Genomic DNA, 12,584 nt, shown 5'->3' with positions numbered 1-12,584 from the left:
TTCCTTGCTCCCTCTCAAATTCATGGCCTCTTTTCCTTTAGTTGTCACCCCCCCCTACACACACACACACACACACACACACAGAGCCCACTCAGGCCCTTTGGTGTCACTATAACCAATGAGGAGGCTCATCCTCGGGAGAGACCATTTCTCCCTCCCTCCTGTCAGAATCCTTAGCTGTCTGTGGTTCTTTGTGTAGGGTGGGGCCCTGTGAGATTTCCTTTCTTCCACATTAGCGCGTAAGTGGGTGCTGTACTTGTTCAGGTCTTGTTTTGGCAGCCATATTGTTGAGGTATCATGGCTAAAGTTTTTTGTCATTTCTAGCAGACTCATCCTCACAGCACATTTCCTGTTTCCTGGCAATTGCAATCCTTCTGTTCCCTCTTTTGTAATGTCTCCTGTACTGCAGATGTGTCAGTGGGGGATGGGCTCCCTGACTGATTGTTCTCTGCATTTTGACCAGATGTGGTTTTCTGTGAAGGTCGCTGTTGTAGAGGAGTGCAGGTGTCTTTTTGGTGGCACAAATTGCTTCCTGTGGATTTCTGGCTTCTATGGCAGCCCTACATCACATTTTGAATATCTACATCAAGTTCTTTCATAATAGCTGTTAATTTATGTTTCCACAAACAGACAAGCACATGAACTTGTGGGACCAAGCTGTGATGGAGGGGGGAGGCACACTGATACCACTGCAGCCAGGAATGCAGAGCAGAGAGGCCGACCTTTTGGGTTAACACTGAGCTGTTGAGTCAGCCTGCCTTGAAACCTACTCTGCCCTCTGGGCTTCCTACTGTATGAAATAATACCCACAGGCACCTCGTTAGCTTGGATTAACTTGGCTTCTGTTCTGAATAGCAAGGCTCCCTGGAGGTGATCCTCCCTGCTGCAGAGATGTGTGGGAAGTTGGGGGAGGTGCTGAAGAAGGGATTGGGATCAAGAGTGGTACGTGGAGAGAGGGGATGGAGCCTGGTGGGGGTGTAGGGTCTTGGGCTGACATTCAGCAGCGGGCAGGACAGGAAGTGCTGTTTTCCTAGCCAGAGCCAGAGGGAACCGGTCTTGCAAAGCTGCCTGATGACTCAGAAGGGAGGACAGTGTCGTGGAGGGAAGTGGGGGTGGGGCGCGGAGGCAGAATGAGCGATCACTTTCCCCGCAGACAGGCTTCATCTTCAGAACATTCGATCAGCCGTGAGTGATCGTGGGCGTTAAATGCTCACCTTTAAAGGTCAGCACGGCAGACAGTGGGGCCTCACGGCCCAGACATGTGCCTTGGGTAACCGCGGTGGAATTCATTAACTTGTCACTGCAGTCCTGTCTGGGTCTGTCAGATGGCCTTCCTTAGGAGGTGCTTTAGCCCCAACCACCCCCATGCTGGCAGGCCGGAAGCTGGCCACACAGCACAGGGAGCAGGCAGCTGAGAGAGGACATGGCTAGGCCCCCCACCTGATGCTATTGTCCCCATAACTCTGGGCAAATAGCAAGAGAATGCATGTACTTAGCACTTCTGTATGCTGCACCCTGCCTGAAAGTACTTAACACTTAGTCCTCTTCAAAGAAAGGGAATCTTGGAAAATTGGAGACCACCCAGATGCTATGCTCTTAATGGTCCACTAAACAGTACACTGGCACAGGTAGTGGAGCAGTGGCTCCCATTTTGCCAGTGTGAGTCAGCTCTCATGTTTGGCTCAACTTTTGGAGGTTTTAAGCAACAGCTAGGACTTTCTTAATGAGCAGAACCTGGGGTGGGCAGAGTTAAGCCTCTTCCCTCATAAGGTAGGGACACCTCAAGACTGCTCCAGAGAGGGGGAGCTCCTCCCTCTCTCAGAGCCCATGAGCACAGGGCCCACCTCTGAGACCCTGCTGTTTAGCTGGTATCAAACACATACTGAGAAGGGACAACTGGTATTCATGGTTTCTGACCCCCACCGAGATGCCAGATCATGGTGGACAGCATGAGGCAGTGAGTCAGGGTCTTAGAGAGAAGAGCTGAGACCCACATGCCTCCACTTTCTCTTCTCTGGTCTGTTTCCTGCACAATTCACTTCCCTAAATATTTATTGAAGATCTGAGGTCCAGGTACCATCCCTCCCAGCGCCAGTCAATCTGTGCCTTCCAGAGGACACTTTTCCGAGGAAGATAGGTGGGCCATCACGCAGGAACACAGAGATGCCTGGCTGGGGGACTGGGAATAGTCATAAAGGACAGAGATTTGAATGGCAGAAGTGAGTGAAGCCTCCTGACAGAGCCTGCCATCTTTGTTGAGGCCTGTTGGAATTTTAGAGATGCCCAAAGGCACCCATGAGTTGGGGGGTGTCTCTGCCTACAGGGAGGTTACTCGAGAACTCCTGGTATCTGTCAGTCTGTCCATGGGATGTCTCTGTGGTGAGCTGTGGGTCTGCCAGATGGCATGGAACTTTCTAGGGTGTCCCCCAGGAGTCACTTCAGATTTAGCTTGTTTATACCCTGGACCAGTTCTTCTTCCCAAGCATGGAGGCTCCACTTCCTGGAGGTCCTGCTTTGCTAGGGTCTGAGCGGGGAGGGGCAATGCCTTCCATCTCCTGCCATTTTACCTTACGGAAGACCCCAGCCCTTTGAGGTGCACAGTGTAGATACAGAAGTTTCAACTCAGTGACTCTGATCACTAGCCTGCTTGAAGCCGGCCACAACCATGCTGCTCTGAAGAAAATGATCAAAATCTTCAACAAGGCTCCCCTTAAAGTGAATGCACAGCACCACCCCACTCTAATGAATTAATCACTGCTCCCAACCGCAGCGGATTAATCGGGTGCGAGTGTTGGTTTAATCTCTCCACTGGAGTCTAGCTGGCACTGTGAGATCCCCAGAGCAGAGGGGTGACATGCTTATATGTAGGAAATTAAGCAAATGCTAAAACAGCTGCCACTGGGGCGTTATTATCTCTGAGTCCATAAGCTGAACGGTCCCACATGCATTAACTTTAACCCCCAAGCACTCTGAGGCAGCTGCTGCCGCCATTGTACAGGTGAGAAGCCAGGAGCACAGAGGTCAGGTGACTTAGCCAAAGGCACACAGGAAGGATTGGATCAGGCAGCCAGGCCCCCGAGACGTGCTCAGAAAGTGAGGTTCATTATTGATTCCTTATGGGAGGCGATGGCAGCAGCAGCAGCAGCAGCAGCAGCAGCAGCAACAACGACAACAACAACAACCAGAGACTTTTTTCAAAAGTGAGAGCAGTTGCCCAGAAGTGAACACCGCTAGCATTTTATGTAGTTTCCCTCATGCTTGTCCTCGGCCGTGTATCAGACACAGGGTCAGACATCCCCCTGTTTCTAGGACCCCACAATGTTCAGGCCACAGTACTTCACCGTCTGCTTTTTTTAATCGACAGCTTTGTGAGACTCTTTCTCCCAGTGTCAGATTAATGCATCTCTATTTAATGCGTGTGAGTGCGCTGTGCTCATGTGTGTCTGTGCACCGTGTGTAAACCTGAGGAGGCTGGAAGATGGCTGGATCCCCTGGACCTGGAATCACAGATGGATGTGAGCTGCCATGTGGGTGCTGAGAATTGAACCTGGGTCCACTGGATGAGCAGTCAGTGCTCTTAACCACTGAGCCATCCCCCCATATTTATTCCTATTCTAGGGCATGGATGAAGCAGAGATTGCTCAGTTTAACTCCTCTTGCCACCGTGAAGCCCTTTTTGCTTTGCCCATGCAAAGCAAAACAATCTTTATTCCCAACATTGATTCCCAGAAGTAGTCCCTGGGTCAAAGGTCATGCAGAGTTTTAAGACATCCAATGGGTAGGTGAGGTGGCCCCAAGAAAGGGGAGAAGGAGATGTATGCTCCAGTGCTGGGGTTCAGCGGACTTAAACACAGGATGTACCTCATTTACCTAGGTGGGGATCCCTGGGAATGCTGTTATTGGGGCACCCTTACTCCTGGACCACAGGCAGGCAGGCAGGCAGGCAGGCAGGCCTGGGCTCTCTGAGGTGCATGCCAGCTGAGCAAAGAAGGCTGCCCGGGGCCTGGTGGGTCAGGGGTGGGGGCTCTGCCTGGTCTGCTCTGAGGTGGCCTGCAAGGAGGATGTACACGTCCCACGACAGATGCGGTTATTTCTTCAAGCCTGGAAAAATCCCGCGGCAGTCAGTCTTGAGGAGAGGATGGCAAGCACAAAGATATAAAGTTCATAGGGCTCCAGTTGCCAGGAACAACTGAACAGTGTGTCATGAAAGTAGGGCCCCAGCATGGCCCCTGCTGCCAGGGATGGAGCAGACAAGGCTCTGTGAGCCGTGTGTCAGAGGGCTGAATGGAGGAGGAAGAAGATGTCTAAACCTCGGACCACAGGGCTAAGCTGAGCTGAAGAGCTTGCCCAAGACCCTGGACCACAAAACTAGAGGGTGGCTGGCCTGGCCTTTAGATCCTGTATGCATTACCCATCCTGCCTCAGCCTCAGGCAAGGCGGCCCCTCTCTGCCCTTCTATTGCCCCTGTAGATCTGCAGGCCACAGGGGTTGCCTCAGGAGCTGGCTGGTGACAGTTCTTCTGTCAGGAAGAACAAAGCCTTGAGTGCCTGGGTACAAAGCCTGCCTAGGTGGAGGGCTTACGTGGCTGCATCTAAAGCCCAGCTAATCCCAGCAGGAGGCCTGCCAAGCACGCTTCAGCATCTGCATTTGTGCCAAAGAGGGACGCGGGATGTCAGAGAGGTGAAGCGATGTGTTCAGGATAACCAAAGTAGGATGGGGCCAGAAAGGGAGCCTGCCCAGACCCATCTCCTCATGCAGTCACCACACCCTGAGATCAGACAGACTCGGGAAGGCCAGCAGCTCTATAGAGAGGGTCTCCCTGGGGCCCAAGCTTTGAGGAGAGATCGTTACCAGCCAGGCGCACACCTGTGGGCCTCACCCTGTGGGAGATGTTCTCTGGTGGGACTTAGGGGTGGAGTGGGGAGTGGGGGGGGGCTGGGGGGGGCGTCTGTGTGAGCATCTGCCATTTATTGAACACCTACTGTGTGCCATGCATTTCTCAAACGTCGCCTCTTTTGCATCCCGATGTTTGCCTCTGCGTCTCTGAATTATGGCTTTGGGTGTGGAGACTCAGAGGAGTAAGATAATGTGCCTGATGTCTCCGCCACAGCCAGTTCGTGCTTAGGGTCAGTTCAACCTCCGTTGTAAACGTGGCTCAAGATCCCAGTGCTTCTCAGTTTGGGGTTTCTCCGACAGCTGGCAACAAAGAAGTGTGTGGAGGTGGGAAACAGTTGAATCAAAGTAGCCTGGCACATGAATGCAGCTGTCTCTTGTCCCTCTACCCAGCAGAGGGAGCACACCGGTGGTGACAAGACTGGCTTGTCTCACGGGGGGCGGGAGGTGGGGGGGAGGCGATGAGGTGTTGTGTTGTAGTTGCTCTGGGGGAACTGAAGGTGGCGCTCACGGTACTGCAGACTCCTGGAGCCCGACCTCCTTTGGCCTGGCAGCGCTGGGGGTTGGGTAGGGAATACTGGGTTTTGCAGCTGGGCCTAGGAAGATCTGAGCCTAGCCCAGCTTCTCCAACACTTGGGTGTGGTAGGCTTTACACCTGCAAAGAGCCTCTTTCCGGCCACTGTCTGACCTCCTGGACAACAGTCAGAACGAGGGCTTGTTTCATAATACAAAGTCACGTTCAGGCAAGGCAGGCCGCAGCAAGGCGCTATGCCGCACTAGCTATGGTTTGCATCAGGGCAATCGCAGGATGTTGTTTGCGGTGTAGAAACTTAAGTGGTGCCAGTGTGTGCAGCCTAACTCCCCGGCCCCTGGGGCATACTCTTCAGGCTCCGTCCCTCAGAGCCCTCGGTTGAGTGTGACACACACCATCACACCACCTCAGGGGGTTGGGGTTCTGTAGTGGCCCACCATGCACGACACAGGACACGCCTCCCCCCCCCCCGGGCTCCACCAACCAGCACCTGGTTTCCAGCAACTTCGAGGCCCTGCAGACATAGCATTCCTCACTAACAAGTGAGCATCCTGGTGGGGGAGCAGGGGGGTCCCTAATTCTCCCCTCACTCTCAGAATTTGGAATCTTGCTTTTGTTGCCAACTTGGAAGTTGACACACACACACACACTCCCCCCTCATACACACATACAATTTTTTTTGTGAAGTAACAATACATATTAATATTTTTTTTAACACAAGAGGTAGAAATGACTTGGACCCCAAGGCCCAGGACAGAGCTAGGCACACAGTGGGTGCTCAAGTGGGTCATCCCTTCCCATAGCTGGGGTTTGGTTTGTGTTCACTAAGCTTGCCTCACAGACAGGTTTAAAAAATCTTGTTTCCCTTTCACCAGCGACATAAATGTCTCTCTCATGAGTAACATTTAAAACGTCTCTATAATATGCTCACAGGTATGTGAACTGTAGTTTATTTGAATCTTCCATTACTGTACTTGTAGTCTGTTTTCAATTTTTCTCCTTATAAATGAGATGGCTGATGTCTTTATGTAGGAAAAGTGTTTCCATATTTCAGCTTATTTCCTAAGGAGAGACAAAGTAGTCAGGAGAAAGAATAACTTGGTCAAAGGTTTTAAAATCTGATTTCATATTTCTTAAGAGGAAGGCACCTTATGAAACAACTTTATAATCTGTTGAAAAACCTGGTTATGTTCTTTTTTAATATTGTTTTTCAAAATGACTCGTTCTGAGCAATATCCTGTGCCTTTCAGCAGACAGCCACGATATGAAAAGAGATTTGTTCCCTCGCGCTCTTAGGGGGCGATCTGGCTCAGGAAACAGACTCATCGGTCCCCAGGAGTATCTGATGGTTGCTATGGCAACAAGTCATTTAACGCAACACCCTACGAAAGCACTGATCAATAAGGGAGGGGGCGCGATTGAAACAAATTAGCTGGTGTCTGAGTGGCCCTGAGCGAGAACAGCAGTAATAGCCTGTCAGTCCCCCCCTGGGGCAGGACCCAGACAGGAGGCAGACGCATAAGCCTCGTTCTGGCGCCCGTTGCATGGCGACGCTGCTGACCCAACCTGACCTGGAGCTGGGACCTGCGCACAGCCCCTCCCGCCTTGTGCACGCTCCTACTGGGGCGCCTTGTAGCACCCCATTGCAAAGGTGGGACATCCGGGTCCAGAGGAAAGCTGGAGCAAATTCACAGCTCGACCTCCAGTGGTCCCTAGCTTGGGCCAAAAGAAGGGCAGTGACTCCTTTATCTTTCTTTCCTTCACCCCATCATCCTCCCTCAGGGTCGAGGGGCAAGGGAGACACAAGGAAGCTATGAAAACTAGGTAGGGTCTTTAAGCCAGGCTTGCTGGGTCCTTATAATTGCACCGAGGAAGGTAAAGTGATAGTCTTAAGGAGAGAGGCTTTCTGAGAAGCAGGCACCCACTTAGAGCAAGGCAGGAAGGCTGATGTGAGGAGCTAAGGGGCAGCCCCTCCCTCTCCCCCGACCCCCGCAGAGACCACACAGAGATAGAGTAAAGCAGACCCCGGACCCCTAGCTGTGCTGCTGACCTCTGACCCCATGGCTGAGCCAGGATTTGCCGGACTTCCTTGTTCCACTAGCCTGGGCTGGGCTCACTGCTGCGGAGTGCTACCCTCCTCAGTTTGGGGTGGGCAAGGGGGCCCCTTCCAGTCCCTTTCTCAGTGGGTGTCAGGTGTTTTTCCGAGAAGATTTTACTGTCTGGGACTGTAACTCACTATCTGTGACAGAAACTCACCCGGATCCCCACACTGCCCTAAGGCACAGGCATTGGAGTATGCGTGTGTTATACACAGGGCAGTGGGCACACGAGGAGGAGGAGCCGGCAGGGGAATTGTCCACTGCTTCCTGAGGAAGGGGGGGTCTGTCTCCGGAGTGACCAGGAGGCGAGTCTGGCTTGGCAGGCACTGGTTCTAATTTCTTGGCTGTTGCAGCCTCTTTGTGCCTCAGCTTGCTCATCTTGGGAATGGGCGTGGGTGTATGCCTACCTTATTGCATAGCTATGTGTACAAGGTAACTTGGTATTTGGTATTTAATTCTCCCTTGGCTCCTTCCACAGCTGCCTCTTATGGACTTAGGGAGACCAGCCTGGGACCCCAACTCCTCAGAGCCAACACAAGTTAAACTCAGGCTTTGGGTTTGGGTACAGCTAGACTGCAATTCCCAGCCCTCTAGCTGCTGGATGTACAACCTCGGCTTGTCACTGAGTATCTCTGTGGGTTGTTTTGTTTTGTTTTTTCCTTTCTTATACCTGCGTGAATCTTAGCGGCGACAGTGTACCAAGAGCTATGGTCTAGGCTGCAGCGGGCAGGGGAGGCGATTTTCTCCCAAGGGAACACGCATTTCCAAGCCAGACAGCCCTCCCCTAGAAGGTCTGCACAACAGAATTAATGCGGGACATAAGTGTAGGCGCCTGACAGCCAGTGGCGTAGCTGCTTCTAGAAGAATCCGCTGGGCGGATGGGGCGCTCGGGACACGCTGCTCTCCCGCTGCTAGCCGGCAGGGGGCAGGCTGGGCCCACGAGCTGCTTTGTCCTCGGCTCACCCCGTCCCTGCGGCTGTGTCCCGGGCCATGCGGCGCGCCTCTGCGCAGCCAGCGATCTGCCCCCTCCCCTGGGAGCCTCTTCATCATCCGCGGGCCTAATAATTTACATTTAATTTGTTAGCGGTTTAATGTTTAATTTAAAAAACTGAATGATTCATTGCCATATTAATAAATAATAACATTTATTATTCTCCTAATGAGTGTCCAAAATACAAAACCAATTACACGTCTTATGTATTCTCTCATAAACTGAGACAGCAGAGCGTTCATTACAGAATTCTGTTGGGGTCTTGATCCTGCCTTCGTGCCTGGCCTTGCCCTGGGGCTGTCGGAGGGCTTGTTTGCCTTTAAAGCAGCTATTGGCTTGGCTGTGCTCTGGCTTCCCAAAACCTGGGGGCCCCAGGAGAACTGGCTCCTGCCCTCCAGCGGGTACCTTTCACACCATACATTGTTCCTTTCGTCCACACATGCGTGCTGGTCCCAAGGGCAGGGTGTGATTATGCTCCCTTCTCAGGTGGGGAAACTGAGTCTGGAGGGGAGGAACTGAGGCAGAGCCATGAGACCCGCAGCTAAGCTCAGCTGATTAACTCCAAGCATTTGATTTTGTGCTGGGCTCTGGAGCAGGCTGCTACAAGCCCTGAACAGGGTGGGGGGTGGGAAGGAAGAGAGAGAGGGGTGGGAGGAGGGCGTGGTGAGGGGGCGTGGAGCGCTTGGTCTAGGTGGTGGTGTAGGGGGGTAGGGTCAGGACAAATCCCTAGCCAGCCAACGCCCTAGCTTGCTTGCTTCTCTGCTTCTTTCAGATGACGTGGAAGGTTAAAAAGAAATGGGGTAGTCAGCAAAGTGAGTTCTCCAGTGAGAATCTGTCATCGGCTTCCCAGGGGGGGTAGGCTAGGCTAGGGGTTTGGAAGGGCGGGGAGAGGTCAGGGCTCTGGCTTTAGGTACCAACTTTCGGGAGGGGAGGGCTGGTGGTGGAGCTTTCTGCTTAGGCTGCAGGTAAGCAGGGTCAAAGATAGGTTTGCTCAGGTGTGCAACCCGGAATGCAAGGTGGAAAATACCGAATACTGGGAAGAATAAAAAAACAGGATTCCTAGAGATTGGCAGGAAGGTCAGGGTGTGTCCACCTGGGACATTTCCAGACGAATGCCCAAAAGTTTCCTCATCAAGGATCACATACAGTCGTTCCCACCTTGACCCTTTCACCAGTGGTTTTGTTTTGTTTTTAACTGCCATACCACCCAGCTGTTCTGAAAACCCTGGCTTCCCACAGCTGCATAGTATTCCACAGAGGAGGCCTCCCTAGGGTGTTGACACTGACTTTGGGCATTGCCAGGCCAGCCTGGCCATGGCTTGGCTCTGCAGGAATCCTTGCTTATCGCCTTAGGGTCAGTTCCTAGAAGTGAACAACTGGGTCAGAGGGCAGGAGTGCCCACGAGGCTCTGGCTCCCTGCTCCTGTCCTCCTGCCAGCCTGGGTGTACCCATACACACACTCTCAGAGCATGCCTGGTGGGGCCTGCCTCCCTCCGTGCCCTTGGCAGCCTTGGCAGAGCTGGCATGATCTTAGGACATACAGAACGTGCCCTTTACAAGGAGCCATTGTGCTCAGTTTTGCCTATGCTCACCCCAGGGTCCTGAGACACAGGCAGGTGGTCCCTGCTTCCATTGTTTTTATGTAGGGGACATTGAGACTCATGGGGATTTTAGATGTTAGAGAGCCGGTCTCTCTCCTGCCGGCTCTTGTGCGTGCCAGACGAATTCTCTAGGCAGAGCTACAGTTACCAGTCATGGGTCTCAGGAATTGTGCTGGTCCTAAGGAAAAAAATGTCATCTCCCCCCCACTCCCACCCACCGTGGTCTCAGATGTTGGAGCATCTGGTCCCCAGGTGGTGGCGCTGTTAGGACCTTCCTGGAGGAAGTGTGTCACTGCATTTGGGCCTGGAGAGTTTGCAGCCTTGCCCTACCTCCAGTTCCCTCTCCGTTTCTTACATGCCATTGGGGTGTGATCCCTCAGCCTCCCGCTCTTGCCACCTGCTGCCATGCCTCTGCTGCCATTATAAACTTTGTCTCTCAGTCTGTAAATCTAAATAAACTCTTTCTTTTGTAAGTTGGCTTGGTCATGGTGTTTTATCTCAGGACCAAAAAGTAAGTAACATGGGGACTATGGGTGTGTCCTTGTGTTTGAGATGGTAAAAAGACTTCTAGACACCACGTGACTCAAGGTGAGTTCTGCCTTGTGAGACCACCCGGCCACGAACATCCCCTTATACCCGTTCACTCAGGACCCATGTGCCAACTCAGGCAACCAGCTTCGTACCCAGTTCCCACTGTGACTACAGAGCCACCCGAAACCCTGAACAGCCAAAGCAAACTCAAGCAAGATGAGGAAACCTGGAATCCTGGAGGAGCCAGAACAGCACGTTGCTGGACACATGGCTGGGCACAGTGATGTGTGGCTGCATGCAGGTGACAGAGAAAGGGAAGCGGACGGGTGAGATCCTGTCTCAAAAAATAGCAGTAACTGCTACCCCCAGTGAGCATATAGATCAGTAGAACAGAACAGAGTCTAGAGAGGAGCCCGGATAGGAACTGTTATCCCAGACTCCACGTAGATGCTATGACACGCACTGGAGAAAAGATGCCCTCTTTGACAAATGGTCCTGGGGACCATATGCATATCCTTATGCAAAACGTTGGAACTTGACATCTGTCGATCACTCTGTAAAAAAAAAAAAAAAGAACTCAATATGCATCAAAGACTTAAGCCTCATACTGAACCTATGGATATTTTAGAAGAAAACGTAGAGAGAAATGCCTGAAGACGTTGGTATAGGCAATGATGCTTTAGGCTGAGTCCCTGAAAGGACAGACAAGGTGGACCCAGTGGAGGCTAGAGAGATGACTCAACAATTAAGAGTATGTACTGCCCTTGCAGAAGACCTGAGTTTGATTCCCAGCGCCCATGTCATTCAACTCACAACTGCCTCTATTCCCGCTCCAGAGAATCTGATGCCCTCTTCTGTTTCCTTATGTAATTGCAGCCACATGTGTACATAATCGCACACAGATACGCACACATACATGTAACTTTAAAAAAAACGTAAAGACAGACAAATAGGATTAGATCAGATTGAGAAGCTTTTGTCAAGCAAGGAAGACGATCAAGGAGTGAAAAGCTAGCCTCCAGAAGGGAAGGAATTGGTTCTTGTCAGCTATTGACCTGGGAAAAAAAAGATTAATATCTGGAATATATGAACAGCTCAAGAGAAATTGAATAACAAAATGTAAATAATTCAGTTAACACCAGCAAATGGTTTGAGCAGATATTTTTCAATTCTGACAGCCAGCAGAGCAACACACTTACAAAAGCATGGCAAACATCATTAGCGGCTGAAGGGCATGCAAACAGAAGCCACACGAAAACCCATCTCACAGGAGTTTGTGCGGCTGAAATAAAGAAGACAAAAAAATACAGTCATGGTGTAGTTGCCCATGCCTGTAATCCTAGCGCTCAGGAGGCTGAGGCGGGAGGGTTTCTGGTTTGAGACCTGCTTGGGTGACATAGTCAAAACAAGGGGCAGAGAGATGGCTCAGAGGTTAAGGGTATATGCCAGGCTGATCACAACCACCTGTAACTGCAGTTCCAGGGGTTCGCCTCTGGCTTCTGCACACACACACACACACACACACACACACACACACACACACACACATCGCTTCTGGCACACACACACACACAGGGACTTCCTCTGGCTTCTACATACACACACACACACACACACACACACACACACACACACACACACACACACGGGGATCGCCTCTGGCTTCTGCAGACACACACACACACACACACACACGGGGATCGCTTCTGGCACACACACACACACAGGGACTGCCTCTGGCTTCTACACACACACACACACACACACACACACACACACCACAGCTAAAAATCTTAAAGGGGCAAGCGAGAGGGCTCAGTGGATAAACGTGCTTGTCCTCAAGTCACAGCCAACTTGAATTTGATCCCTGGCTCCTCCAGGGTGGAAGGTGAGACCTGACCTCCACACTCATGCCTTGAAGTGTGCACCCACTTAAC

The sequence above is a fragment of the Acomys russatus genome, chromosome 1, assembly GCF_903995435.1.
Source record: "Acomys russatus chromosome 1, mAcoRus1.1, whole genome shotgun sequence".
NCBI classification, from domain to species: Eukaryota; Metazoa; Chordata; class Mammalia; order Rodentia; family Muridae; genus Acomys; species Acomys russatus.
This window is presented reverse-complemented; position numbering follows the sequence as displayed.